Raw genomic sequence first — 15,358 nt, 5'->3', positions numbered from 1 at the left:
ATGAAGCAGTACTTAAGAAACTGGGAAGAGGAACTATTCTTGGCCCAGATTTAGAAAGATGTTTGGTGGACTATATCCTTCATATTGAAGTGAAATTCTATGGTTTAACGTGGACTGATATCAAACGAATGGCATTTAATCTGTCTGAATCAAATGGATTAAATCATCCATTTATGTAGTTAAAAAAAGCTGGTAGAGGTTGGCTAGATTTGTTCTTGGCGCGTCATAAAAATACATTGGCTTTAAGGAGACCAACTGGAACGTCTTTTGGACGGACAGCTAGCTTTAACAAAGAGAATGTTCACATATTTTTTGATCATCTGGAAACAGCATATGATAAATATAATTTTTCCAGTAATCAGGTTTACAACATAGATGAAACAGGCCTAACCATTGTGCAAAATAAAATTGTAGCAATAGTGGGGCGCAAAGGAAAGAGACAAATCGCATCGCTGACTTCGGCTGAGAGAGGATCATTGATTACTTTAATTGTATGTATAAGTGCCGGAGGGAATTTTATCCCAAACATGTTAATCTTCCCAAGAAAAAATATGAATTTGCAACTCATGAAAGATACTCCTCCAGGATCGATAGCAGTCGTTCATCATAGTGGTTGGGTGCAGTCTAATTTATTTACACAGTGGTTTAAACACTTCATAGATACCGTTAAACCATCTAAAGAGTTTCTTGTACTTCTTATATTGGACTACAGCCATACTCGCAATTTAGATGTGATCAATCTGGCAAGGGAGAATAACATAGTTATAATTTCATTACCGCCACATTTTACACACAAACTGCAACCGCTAGACAAAACTTTCATGGGAACGTTCAAGACATGCTAAGAAATCAGGCAATGGTTACGTCATAATAACCGCGCCCTCTCTCAGTACGATATTGGAGAACTCTTTGGCAAAGCATACCTTACAAGCCAAACTGGAGAAATTGCTGTAAATATATTCCGCGCCGCTGGAATTTATCCATTGAATAAGATTGTGTTCTCAGATGCAGATTTTATTGCAGTAGAAATTGAGAATAACCAGCAAAACAGCAAAAAGAAATTAAATGTACAAGCAGTAAAACGACATATTACGGCTGAGTCCACAAGGGAGGTGACTAAGAAAAAAATTAAAACAAGTGGTCACAGAGGCAGCATAAAAAGAAAATCGAAAGCTCTTCTGACAATGATAGTGAGCAGGAATTTCAACCAGCTGATGAAGATATGGATTTGGAAGAGATTCCTGGTGTAACGGATCCGAAAAATACGGATGTAAATTGTATTTTCTGTGACAGAAAATGTGAGGATTATCGAGGTAAAAAATGGATTCAGTGCCTTATGTGCAACTCGTTTGCACACATATAGATTGTTCTGGTGCAGAAAGAGACGAATATGTGTGTGAATATTGTACATAAAAAAATATAAAATAAAAATAAAACTATTTTTACTAGAAGCCCATATTTATATCACCTTTCCGTTTCTTACCTAAATGACACCGTGAGTGTTTTTATGACATTACAGAAAAAAATATCTTACTAGGCAGAAAAACGGACTAGTACAAAAGTGCAAAACAATTCTATATGCCAATTATGTAATTTGAACTTTTTCGATCAAAAAATAGTCAAGATATCTGCAGTAAATAAAATGGTAGCCCATATTTGTACCTTCTCCTCTAACATCATTAATCATATTTAAATCCTTTACTAAAACGATGTAAAACAAAATAATCACATCGCTATAAAGAAATGTAGACTTCTCATTATCTAATGATAGCACATTCCGTTTATCTTCAAAAACCTTTTTTCCATTAGTGAACCTGAGACAGAAAATCGAATCGATTTTTCAGAAACATATGGTAGCTTTAATGAAATTTTTGCATGAATAAACTTGTATAAAGTAACATCGGCAGCTACTGCGAGTGTATCCTAATTCCAACATTTATCTACAAATCGAGCTTTAGCCCGGGTCCTTGCTGCAAGTATTGACCAAATATGCATTCAATCGATACTAAAGCGTGTGTTGGTCCGTTTTGCAGCTAGTTCGTGAGCTAATAGCGCTGTAACAAAGTGAAATTTTAACGGAAATAAACGCCCGATTACGAAAATAATTGAAATAGCTTGAGTTTAATGAAAATATTTCTATATATTAACACAAATCTTTTTAAATTTTTTATTTGAAGCATTGCTGCGTAATATACTATAGCAGAAATAATAAAAGGAATATTATTATTTCTTTACTGTTCTAAATGATAATAACTTAGTTATAATATTGTTTCAGAAATTCCAAGTCACAGTCCACTAAAGCATAACAAATCTGAGGGTAAGTTGGCACAATGAGCTTAACACTTTTACAATCAGCAAAACCATAATAGAAAAAAAATTAAAAAAATATACTGAAAAGATCTACTTATGTAGATTTCGTTTCTTCACAACTCTTCTGGATAATCATTAATAAGTCCTACTGACTGCATTAACATAATTTTGGTTTTAAGAAGGTTGGACTTTTCATTGTCATATCAGGTAGTAACACTTCTTGCTGGTGCTTGAAATAAACTGGATCTTCCAGCTTTACTGTTCATATTTAATAAGTGTAAGAATATTTTATTACGACTAGGATTGAACATGAAGTCCCCGTTTAGGATCCTGTGATCCTTTTCATTCAGGATCAGAAATCATTCCACGTGAAATGCTGACATCAACATTTATTTGTCTACCAAAGAAAGTAAATGCCAAAGAATGTAGTGATTATCGAACGATCAGTCTAATGTCACATGCCTTAAAAACCCTGCTAAAAATCATCCATAATAGAATACACGCTAAGCTGGAGATGGATATTAGTGATTCCCAATTTGGATTTCGGAATGGAGTGGGTACAAGAGAGGCACTATTTTCTTTTAACGTGCAGACACAAAGATGTTTGGATGTTAATCGAGATCTTTATGTATGCTTTATAGACTACAACAAGGCTAAGGTAAAACATGACCGACTTATAGAAGTACTCAAAAACAAGAATCTGGATGTGGGGGATGTAACTTTGATATTACATTTATACTACAGCCAACGATCAAAGGTGAAAATTGTAAGAGAAGTGTCAGAGTGAAGTGGAGATAAGAAGAGGGGTCAGGCAAGGTTGCATACTGTCGCCGTTATTGTTTAATGCTTATTCTGAAGAAATCATACAAGAAGCTTTAGTAAAAGAGACAGTCGGCATAAAAGTGAACGGAAGTTTAATTAACAACATTAGTTATGCCGACGACACAGTCATAATAGCCGACAACGTGGAAGACAAAAAAAAAACAATGAACAAAATATTAAGATATAGTAAAGAATATGGACTCTCTTAACATCAAAAAACCAAATTCATGAAAATTAGCAAGAACAACAATACAAACGAAATATTAACGGTAGGCGGCCAGCAGATTGAGAGAGTAAAAAGATATACTTACTTGGGAACGATTATCACAGAAAATAACGATTATACTGCAGAAATAAGAGTCAGAGTTGAAAAAGCACGTGCCAACTTCGTGAAAATGAAAAAGATTTTATGCGGCAAAGATCTGACATTGGCCCTCAGAATAAGGATAATTAAATGCTATGTATACAGTGTACTCTACTATGGAGCTGAATCATGTACATTAAACCGAAATACAATTGTTAAGGATTCCATGGGTAGATAGAGTCACGAATACAGAAGTGTTAAGGAGAATAGGCAGAGAGAGGAAAATTGAAAATACAATAAAAAAAAGGAAATTGCAATATCTCGGAGATGTGATGTCCGAAAGATACAACATTTTGAGACTCATAATTCAAGGAAAAAAAAAGGAGGGTAGGAGAAGCGTAGAAAGAATATGAGTTTCCTGGTTGAAGAACCTGAGAGAGTGGTTTGGTTGTTACAGCTCAAGGCAATTGTTCAGAGCAGCAAGAGCTGAAGAGTCCTCTTCAGGTTTTCCTCTTTCATGTTTGTTGGTTAGCACAGTGCAAGGCAAAACAGCACCGAAAAAGCCACTGTAGCAATTTGTCGTTGGCGTGTGTTGTGGAGCATCTTGGAGGCTGTTGAGATGAAGTCGACAAGTAAAATCAGAGGTGAGAGGTTCTTACTGGATGAGATATTTTTTCCAGGGAGTAGTGTTTATGTTTTTTGAGCTAAGTGTGACAAAGAAGGAGTTTATAGTTGCTATTGTTCCTGCAAGCCGTTTTTACGTCTACATCCAACTTCAGAACTAGTGTATTGCACCAAAATTATGTTATTAGACGTTTGCGTTAACGGCCAGGCCTCATCAGCTTTCGAGAGGCAGTTTTGCCACAAATAGCTCAGCTTGAGTGTGTGAGATGGCATGGCAGTGATGGAAGCTACCATTTCGGTGTTACTTTAGTTTCACCAACCGTTTAAATGTCATCAGCCGACTCTAAAATTTGTGAAATGCACAGTTATTCAGTTGTCGACTGAAGGCGTCAACAGCAAGCTTACTTCGGTAGCAGAAAGAGGACCCCTTTCAATTGACCATTTATCCTCACCCTTACAGTTCTGTTCGTTGGCTCTTCCAGTCGAAGCGATTACTTAAATAGTCGAGCTTGGCACACTTCTCTTGACGTATCATTGGCAGCGCTTCTTGTGATTGGCCCTACTGGTTGGTCTTGTTGCCTGATTTATTTTTGTATTCTTCTTCAGAACCGTTTTTCATGTTATTAGAAGCATTTGAACATCATCTTTTGGTTTAGATGGTTGAGATTTTTTCAATTTCCATTGCTTCCCTGATTTTACATTTTCTTTTAATTTTAATGTGTGCTAGCATCGTCGTTTGACTTAGGTTTATTTTATGTCCTATATTTGAGACATATTGTGAAAGGAACGACGTTTTTTCTCTCCTTGTCTGCAATGATTTTGGTATCATCTGCGTACCAAATATTGTTAATCGAAATTCCATTTACTTTTATACCATTACATATTTTTCTTTTTTCTTTTTATGGCTATGGTAATTATTCGCATGGCTTTAAAATGTATATGGCAACTGACACAACTTCTTTCAAGGCAAACATATACATTTTAAAGTCATGCGAATAATTACCATAGCCATAAAAAGACATGACAATGTCATGCCTCACTTTGCCGAGTGCTTTGTTGTAATCAATAAAACATACATAGGTATCTTGGTTTACAGCTAAGCATCGTTGTGTCAATATAATGTTTGTAAAGAATGCTATTCCTAGACCTTTTCTGAATCCAAATTGGATCTTTTCTTTAAGTTTGGCATATAGTCTGTTGACTATGCATGATTTTCAGAAACAATTTTAACATACAACTCTTTACACTTATCGTGCCATATTCATTTGTTTGGAATTTGGTTTCTTTGGAATGGTTATAAATACATCTTAGATATTACCAATTATTCTACACTACTCCAAGAAATGAACGCACCATTTACAAAAACAAAAAAAGCGATTCATTGGTGTTTTAAATTTAATTGTATTAATTTTTGTATGGAATATACCATGTATTTGGAATGTTTTTATCAGGTTATATTGTTTTTTTGTTTCAACCGGTTTCTAAGGAACATAAAACAAAGGTGCTGTAAATTAGTTTGGTGGTAACATTTTGCTATTGTTTTAATCAAAATGCAACGCGAATCGAGAAATTTGACTAATGAAGACTGTGCTCAAATAGTGGTTTTGCACGAAGAAGGTTTTAGTTACATACATTTAGAGGAACGGTTCGGCGTACACCATACATCGGTCTTACGAATGATGGAACGGTACAGAGAGACCGGTAGTCACTCTGGGCGTCCAGCACAAGCTCGACATCGAGTAACAACGTCCGTTTAAGACCGTTTTTTACGACTTCGCACCCTTTAAGACAACGATTTGTAACTACCAAAAACAATCTTGTCCGAATCAGCTGTGAAACTGTTCGCCAACGTATCAAGGAAGGTAATATGGTAAATCGTATACCTGCCAGAGAGCCTTGACCGTAGCTCATCGCAGAGCGCGTTTAGAATTTGCACGAAATCATATCCATTGGTTGGAGGCTGATTGGAATAGAGTTCTGTTTACAGATGAGAAATTGAACAATTTCTATTTTTAGAATTAGAGATTTTGTTGTTAATTGTTTTAAGATTGTGTTAAGTTTATGAATATTAAAGATGGTTAGCGACAACATCACTAAATATGTTTGTTTTACAAAATAAATTAATACGAAATAAAATGCTTTTCATTTCAGTTAATATTTTCCTGTTATATGGTAAGTATTAAAGTGGTGCGTTAATTTCTTGAAACAGTGTATTCTAATTTTACACCTTATTCAAGCTCTTCGCTATATTAATTTAATATTCAATTTTCCTCTATTCAGACCATCATTCCGTTGAATTTCTAACTATATACTTTTTAATAATATTTAAATGTAACACTTGAAAATTTTTTATCATGGTCTCCCTTTCTTCTCTGTTCTTATTAAATATATTTTTTTAATATTTCTACATTGTACTTTGTATTAGATTAAATAAAGTATGCGAGTCAAAATTAGTTGAATTTAATAAATCATTATGTTACAAAATATAATATTTACCTAACCCATAAACTATATTCATAAATACTATGTTAATAAATATTCAAAGTGTTGCCCATTATGTTCAAGACATAGTCGTATACGGTTAATAAAGGGATTTCGAACGTCTTGTAGCATTTAAAAAAATAGTCCAGTAGAGTTAGTTCTAGAGATCTTGGAGGCCATTCCACAGTACCACCAAACCACTATCGCCGCAGTTATTATTTAGAGTACACTTCTTCTTCTCTCTTGGCTTTACAACTCTAAGTGAGTCTTGGCCGCATTTACTATTTTTCTCCACTCTTGCTGGTCTTGTGCAGAAATCTCCCATTGTTGTGCTCCCATCGTATGTAGGTCACCCGTCTTTTCATATTTTTCTTGCGCGAACTGACTTTCTGCCATCGGACCTTTTCCAGAAGGTCCTATTTATTAGAGTACCTATCTAAAAGTGAAGAAGACATAGAAGATCTACAGATTGATGACAAGGTAACAATCAAAGGAAAGGATAAATTCAAATACCCGGGGTTTATAATCACGAAAAAGGCAACAACAGAGGAAGAAATTACACAAAGATTAGGACAAACAAGAACAGCAATCCGACAACTTAACTCAGTATGGTGGGATAGACACCTAAATATGAAGACAAAAACGCAGATTTATAAAACATTAGTGCGAAGTATTATGACATATGGGGCTGAAAATTGGATCATAAACAAGAAAAACAGCAGTAAGATAGTAGCAGCAGAGACGGAATGCCTGCGAAGATGCTGCAGAGTAACAAGAATGGATAGGAGAAGTAATGACGAAATAAAGCAAAGAACATCAATAGAAACAGACATACTAACATATATAGAACAAAAAAGATTAAAGTGGTATGGACATGTAAGAAGAACTAGCGACAGCAGATGGATAAAGAGAATAACCGAATGGAGCCCCATAGGAAGGAGGAAAAGAGGACGACCCCGAAAATCCTGGAGGAACGAAGTAGACGATGCCATAAGTAAGAGAGGCCTAAACGATGGAGAATGGAACAACAGAGAGAGATGGAAACGGTTGAGCGAGGGAAGGCAGTGAATACTGTAGAATCCCTAAATCTATATATATATATATATATATATATATATATATATATATATATATATATATATATATATATATAATATATATATATATATATATATATATATATATATATATATATATATATATATATATTTATTAGTCTTTTTTTATCATTCAATCTCGTCAATGTATCGTACTATGTTTTCTTCTCCTTTAGCACACGCCTAACAGCTATTGTACGATGCGGTTTTACTTCGTCATGTTGAATATATTTCTAACCCATTGCGATGAAAGGTGGATTCGTCAAAAAATAAAATATTTTTCAAAAAATTTACATTTTTACTTAACATCTCTTCCGCCCACATACAAAAATTTTTTTGGAAAATCATTTCCATTTAATTCCTAATGCAACTGTATTTTAAATGGGTGAAATTTATTTTTTTTATAATTTTTCGAACTGTAGTTGCACTTAAAGCCGCGTTAACACGATTACAATTGGCGAAACAATTGTCATTGGACAATTGTCATAACGTGGTTGCGGATTGTCGGAGGCCAGTCCAGTTGAACGAGAAGATGTGGGGGTCAACTATTGCCATGGCAGTAGACAGCTAAAACATGGCCGACTGCTCGTCATCTGTTGTGTCCGGTGAGGGAACTGGCAAAAAACAAAACAGCACTACTGGCCTACACGGTTCACACTACGCCAATTGTCGCGACAATTGAAATTTCGAGTGGTGGGGGGCTCACTGGGCGCAGCTCATTGTCCTCAGTCTACTCCCGGAGACAACTGAATTTTGGGCCAATTGTGAAGGCAATTTACCTGAAGGCAATTGGCCTGAAGTGTTTATACGAAGACAATAATTTCATGCCAGTCAGTTCTCTTCTGACAATTGTCTCGCCAATTGTCATCGTGTAAACGCGGCTTTACTCTGTTATATGGCTCAATTGGCGTGTAATTACTTGTGGATTCTCTGTTACATGGACAATAACTCGAAATTGTTTCGTAATATTATATGAATGTTTTCTCGTTTTTTTTTTCTTGGAACAATATTTATTCTTCTAGTATATTTTCAGTTCTGGAGTATTTTCATAATTGTAAATATAATTTCAATTTAAAATATTGTTAAATTCAAACAATATTGTAAAGCAAACAAGTTTAATTGTAAACGAGAATAATTACGTCAAACCTCACTCTATTGCAATCATTTCACTTGTATATAGTATTAACCGGACACTATTACGTCAATATTTTCAACAATTTCCATCGAATCTGTTTTGATTGATAATTTCTTGTAATTGATGCGTCTATTTTCCGCTTACACTAATTTAATTAGAAATGTTTAATTGATATATAGTAAATGGCAATGACAATGCATGTTCCCGTATAATTTTTAAATAACTTTTTATTTTAAATCACTAGACAAAGCGTAGCACGACGTTAAAAATGGTATTTTATTATAAAATGTAGATATATGACTGTGAAACTATACAATGGACAATAAACGTATACCAGGAAAATATTTTAGCTGATAAAAATATCGATTTTTTATTAGTTTAAAAAATTAATTAAAGTTTAAAATGCTTTCCTGGAAAAGTAAATGCGAAGAACTCAACAAATACATAGGATCAAAAAGATCAAAGAAGTATGGAAAACGATAAAAAAACCTGGGAACAAACAGAAAAAAAGCGATTAGAATAGATTTAATGGAAGAAAGATCTTGGATAGAACATTACTCACAACTTCTGACTGAAACAAGAGCGCAATTCACGAAACGAGCACCATTACAACAACATACGAAGTGGAATACAATGAAGACGATGAAATAATAGTACAGGAAGTCGAAGATGCAATACGAAATCTAAAAAATCGAAAAGCATGCGAATCACAAGGTATACCGAACAAATTACTAAAACACAGCCCACAAGTATTTTTCTTATTCTATAAAGTACATGACATAATATACCAAAAACCAAGTATTTAGTTACAGGAGAAAAACCAGAAAGCCTACAAATTGAAATGGGAGCTATAAACCTTGATATCAAGTGAAACCTTCAAATACTTAGGAGTCCGAATCAAAAATGAAAAGCAGGGAGTAACGAAGAAATACATTCTAGCATTAGCCAAGCAAGATCAGCCACTAGACAGCTACACGAACTATTGTCGAATAATTGAATAACCAAAGAAAATAAAAGAAGAATTTATAACACAATAATAGAAAGTATTGGATTGTACGGCGCCAAAATCAGTAAAATAAACAAATCAAAAATTAAGACCAAGGAAATGGACAATTGGAGACGATGTTGCCGGCACACTATACTTGATAGGGTGAGAAACGTAGACATTAGGAGAGAAATGGAAATTGACCTAGACATAATAGATATTATCGAAGCCAAAAGGTGCAGGCTCTCTTTACGATTAGAATATATGAGTAGAGTATATAGAGTATTTTTTGTGTCGTGTTCTACTAGGCATCCTTCTTTTTGAATAAAATTTGGCGATTGTCTCCTATGATGGTGTATTCTACAATGAATTCTTGTTGTTTCAAATTGTACACAAAATCATAAATACATGCAATAGGGAAAATTTCTGGAGTAAACAACGTTTCTCTTGGATCGAAGGTAATATCTTGTATCAGCTTCGTTTAACTATAAACTTGATAGCATTTAGATTTCAATACTTTCAAAACTTGAAAGAATTTTCAATTCGACCATTTTTATAATGGGGTAAAAAAGCTCTAAACTCTGCCTGGATTGGTATGGGGTGAATCGAGTAGCTCTATAACCGATGCAGCCGGTCCCAAGCCCGGATAAAAGAGGAGGGATAGAGGAGTAACACCTCTAAAAAAAACCAGGGTTCAGCTGACCCGGCTGATAGCAGCCTGTGAGGGTCCCTGCTTGGGGTATAGGTGAAAATCTGTCAACGGTCTCGAGAGCAGAGGATGGATGGATGGATGACTGTTAGCAACCTAACACACAGAAAAACATAAGGGTAAGAAGAACGAAAATCGCAAGATAAAAAAGCCAAATACGGAAACACATCCCCGGGAGGAAATCCATACCTCTGATAGAGGGAGCCCCATCGGATAGGGAATGTTGCGAACGTCTGATAGAATTATGCGAACTAAACAACCTAAAAATTATCAACGGATTCTTCACGGATTCTTCAGACATAAAAAGATTCATAAATATACATGGACGTAAGAAACACGAAAGCTGAAATCGATAATAGACTACATAATAATCAAACAAGATACCACAATAAAGATCAAAGGTGCGAGGCAGAAGAGGAGCAGAATGTGGAACGGACCATAAACTACTGATAGCAAAAATGGGCATTAATTGGAAACATAACAAGACCCCCTCTACAGAAGAACCGTTGAATACTATAAGAGAAAAACAATACAATATAGAACTACTCCAAGAACAATCAATAAGAGAACTATACCAACAACGTCTAGACCAAAAATTAATAGAATACGGCGACATCGAAGAAATGTACGAGCATATAAAGGCGAGTTATAGAACAAGCAGCATTCGAAGCCCTTGGAGAAAAATAACATATAACAAATAAAAAGCACTATTATAAAATAAATGAGCAACAAAAAGAATAATTGAAGAAAAAAAGCAACTATACAGAAAATGGCTGACTACCAACAACGATGATTTTTATATATAATATAGAGAAAAAGATAGAGAAGTAAAAAAACAAATAACACAGCAAAAGAATAAAGAATGGCAAAGAACCTTCTTAAATATTGAAACATACATAGGAGGTACAAGAACTTCGGAGTCATGGAAAGTACTGAGAGGATTGAAACAAAACTCAAAAGAAAAAATTAAATTGGGAAATATACAGGACAAAGAATGGAAGGACTATTACAAGGAATTGTTAACAGAACAAAGACCACAATTCATTGGAAAAGAAAACAGGCGAAGACGAAGCAGATCCCCACAACAGATAGGGAAATGAGAACGGCCATAAAATCAATCAAGAATAAGAAAGCACCGGGACCTGGAGGCATCTCAAATGAGCTTATAAAATACGGATCAAAAAAATTACACCGAATGATACAATGGATATTTCAGAAAGCCATAAATGGAGAACAGTTCCCAAAGGAATGGACGGAGGCATATATGACATCTATATTTAAGAAAGGAGATAAAAAACGATGCGAAAGCTACAAAGGAATAAGCGTAATATCATCAATAGGAAGATTATATGGGAAGATACTGCGAGAAAAGATAGAGCAAGCGACAAAGAATCTAGAAAGGTAACTATTAGAAAGTGATGGTATAAAAACTTATATATACACACAAATATTTACTATTCGTATTTCTGTACAATCAGTACATGTCCTAAATTTTCAAGTTTTGTGACTAATCCATGCCATTGATCTTGACACTAAAACCCAAACAAAATCAGTCGAAAATGACTTGCAGGAAGTAACAGAAAAAACATATTGACATAATTTGATATCTGGATTATTAAGTGTGTTTAACAAATAAATTTCGGTTCGAAGAAGGGTGACTCCATGTCGATGATTTTACTGTTTTTTATCAGAAATATTTATTTTAATCCATTAGCTACGCGACTTGATAATCACATATGTAACAAAAGTATAAAGATTATGCTGCATAATTTAGTTATCGATTAGCTGCTTAAATTAATTTTCTAATAGTTGTACAACGAGCTACCTAGTCGTTACTAGGCTAGAGATTCTACACCAATTTGTAGATATGGAAAGTACAGAAACGTCTGATATCATGTCAACAAATATACAACAGTATATTTGTAGACAGGTGTACTAGTCTTTATCAGAATATCATTAAACTTGACTCACTTATTTGGTGGTGTCAATCTATGAACGAAACTATGAAATCCGACATTACTGAAATCATTTAAGTAATTCTGTTTAGTACGTTCTGATAGCAAGACAGAGTCAAACTAGTTTTTACATTAGTAAAACGGTTGCAGTATTTATTGTATATTTTTTCTAACAGTTGTTTTTAATATTTTATATTAAATTCAGTATGAAATTAAAATAGTTAATATTTTTAGAAATAATTTAATAAGATAATTTGTTTTTTTTCATAAAATATATTATAAATAAAATATTTACGAAGTTTATTGAAGAAGTATATATTAATAATAAAAATTATTATTTTACAATAAAAATTACCACAAATATTCCTAAAAAAAATTAAAACTGAAAAAACATTGTTTAAACAAATTAGATGGTTTATTTAAAACCTAATTATTTAAATAATACATATTCGTAATGTACGCAAAAAGTACATACAAATTAAAAAAAGAAACGTCGAAATCTATAAACAAGAAAGAGAGATACAGTTAGCAGCTCCTTTTCCCTCCTGCGCTCTCACTAGTTTCAAAGCCGACCAATTTTTAGGTCCACAATTTTGAAGCTTTGTGAACGATATCATTAAAATGCAATCTTTTTCGAATTTTTACGTTAAAACATACTTTTTTGCTTTGTTTGTTTCCCCTCGTCGTTACTCACAATTTCGCTTACCTAAAAAACTGTCCACTATTGAACAATATGTTGTTGAACAAACCGACTTAGTTGTTGAATAATGAACAATACACGATGAATGTCGTTTCTCTGAAAGAAAATACTGATGCATGGGCAGTCATGATGTCTAGACACTGCGCGTCGCGATCCTCTTTGACAGACCTTCTTTGTAAAAGTTACCTACTATCTGCACGGCAATCTACTATTATTCAAAGAAAAAATATATATTAGTATAATCATGATTTAACTCCCACTTGCAAATTTTAAAATCAACCAAGTCAAAGAAACCATTAACACTAAAATGAACCCAGAGAACCAGAGAAGTTTTGTGATCACGATCACATTACAACTACAATACTTAAACAATTATCCACCAAAGGGCTGAAGTTTTTAACACCAATCGATAATTCCGTTCAAAGGATTGGTTACTTCCCAACATAGTGGAAACTAGCAAAAGTAATACTCATCCCCAAGCCTGGGAAATATCTGAATAGTGCCATATAGACCATATCTGCCTATAGACCAATTAGTATGTTGGCCATTTCAAGAAAAATACTTGAAAAGCTTTTCCTCCTAAAATTAGAACCCATATTGAAAAATGTCCAGACCATGCCAAATCATCAATTCGCTTTCAGACCGCAACACGCAACCATCGAACAAATGCATAGAGTACCAAAAAAGATAAGTCAAGACCTTGAAGACAAACTGCATTGTTCTGTGTCATTTTTAGACATTTCCCAGACATTTGATAAGATCTGGCATACTGGCCTCCACTATAAAATAAGAAACCTTCTACCTGTTATCCATTTTCTAATTCTCCAATTCTACCTACAAAACCGACAATTCTTAGTACACAGTATGAAGAATATTCTAGCGTCCGTCCAGTCCAGGCCGGAGTTCCTCAGAGCAGTGTGCTTGGACCCATCCTGTACCTTTTATGCACTGCCGACTTACCAACGACAGTTAACTCCACAATAGCCACATATGCTGATACCGCCATTTTGACATCACACTCCGATCCAATTATCGCTTCACATCGACTCCAGAGAATGCTAAATGATATCCAGCAGTGGCTAAAGAAATGGCGCATCAAAGTAAATGAAAGTAAGTCGGTACATGGTACGTTCACAAACCGCAGAGATAATTGTCTACCAGTAATCGTTAACAATCAGCAACTTATCTTCACAAAAAGAAAGTAACTGTGACTCACACTCAGCAGAATGTACTGGCTTATGGGCCGTAAATCAACGTTGTCACTGGAAAATAAGCTCCTAATATATAAGACAATCATAAAGCCTGCCAGGAGATATGGAATACAACTCTGGGGTTCAGCTTCTAAGTCCAACATCGAAATATTAGAAGAGTTCCAGTCGAAAGTGTTACGCATAATTACCAACCAGTGTGGTGTATTTTCAGTATATATAATTTAATAATCTAAAAATATCAAAATAATGGGCGAAGAATTTAATACAGATCAATTCATTGATGAAATTCAAAAAAGACCAGCCATTTGGGACATAAGTAGTAGGTAGTTAATATAGTAATAAAATTATTTAAAAAAACGCTTGGGAGGAGATAGTGTTAATTTTTTGCCACAACGAAGCTACCGATGAAAAGAAAAAATGCATTAACGAAATAATGCATAAATTTATTTCGTACATTTTCTGTCACTTTTCCAGTGCGTCGAGTGGAGGATTGCTGTAGATTAGTTAGCGGTGCTGTATAAAGCGTCTCTTCAAACGTAGAACCATCTCTTTGCCTAACATAATTGTGGAGTACGCAAATAGCTTTCACAATATCTTCAGCGAAATTAATATTTACATCTAACGGTCGATGTAATATTCGCCATTTGTTATGTCGATATACCGTCTTGCAAGAGTTAAACGATAATTAAAATTTTTTTTCGTACGTGCATTCAACGCTCGTTAAAGGCGCCTCGACCGCTTGTTATCTGTGGTCACGCTTAAAGCTCAAGTTAGTAATTATTTCAAAAACTATGCCATACGCTTACGCGGACATCCAAACGTCTTAGCAGCGGAATTAATGACCGATCCAATTCCCAGACGCAGGCTGAAATGCTTCGTTCCTAATCACCTACCTGACAGATACTAGAGTGAAGGGAAGTCTAGTGAATATTAATCCCTTCGTTAAAATAACAGATTTAGTTTAATCAGATTGTTTAGGCAATATTGATAGCCCAAGATGAAGATAGTCTGCAAAGACTGGTCCA

The 15,358-nt window shown here is 34.5% G+C and overlaps 1 protein-coding gene across 5 annotated transcripts in view; it reads left to right on the top strand.

The window, feature by feature from the left end:
• LOC140436664 (uncharacterized) overlaps nucleotides 1-15,358 on the top strand; it is a 604,390-nt gene that overhangs the window by 386,144 nt on the left and 202,888 nt on the right. For 3 of the 5 annotated variants that reach the window (XM_072525672.1, XM_072525673.1, XM_072525676.1), the window contains one exon: nucleotides 2,276-2,317. The exons of the other annotated variants lie outside the window; for them this stretch is intronic. The gene's annotated coding sequence lies outside the window, so the exon portion shown is untranslated. The remainder of the gene's footprint in view (nucleotides 1-2,275; nucleotides 2,318-15,358) is intronic. 5 annotated transcript variants of the gene reach the window in all.

This window comes from Diabrotica undecimpunctata, chromosome 3 (assembly GCF_040954645.1).
Source record: "Diabrotica undecimpunctata isolate CICGRU chromosome 3, icDiaUnde3, whole genome shotgun sequence".
NCBI classification, from domain to species: domain Eukaryota; kingdom Metazoa; phylum Arthropoda; class Insecta; order Coleoptera; family Chrysomelidae; genus Diabrotica; species Diabrotica undecimpunctata.
This window is presented reverse-complemented; position numbering and strand designations above follow the sequence as displayed.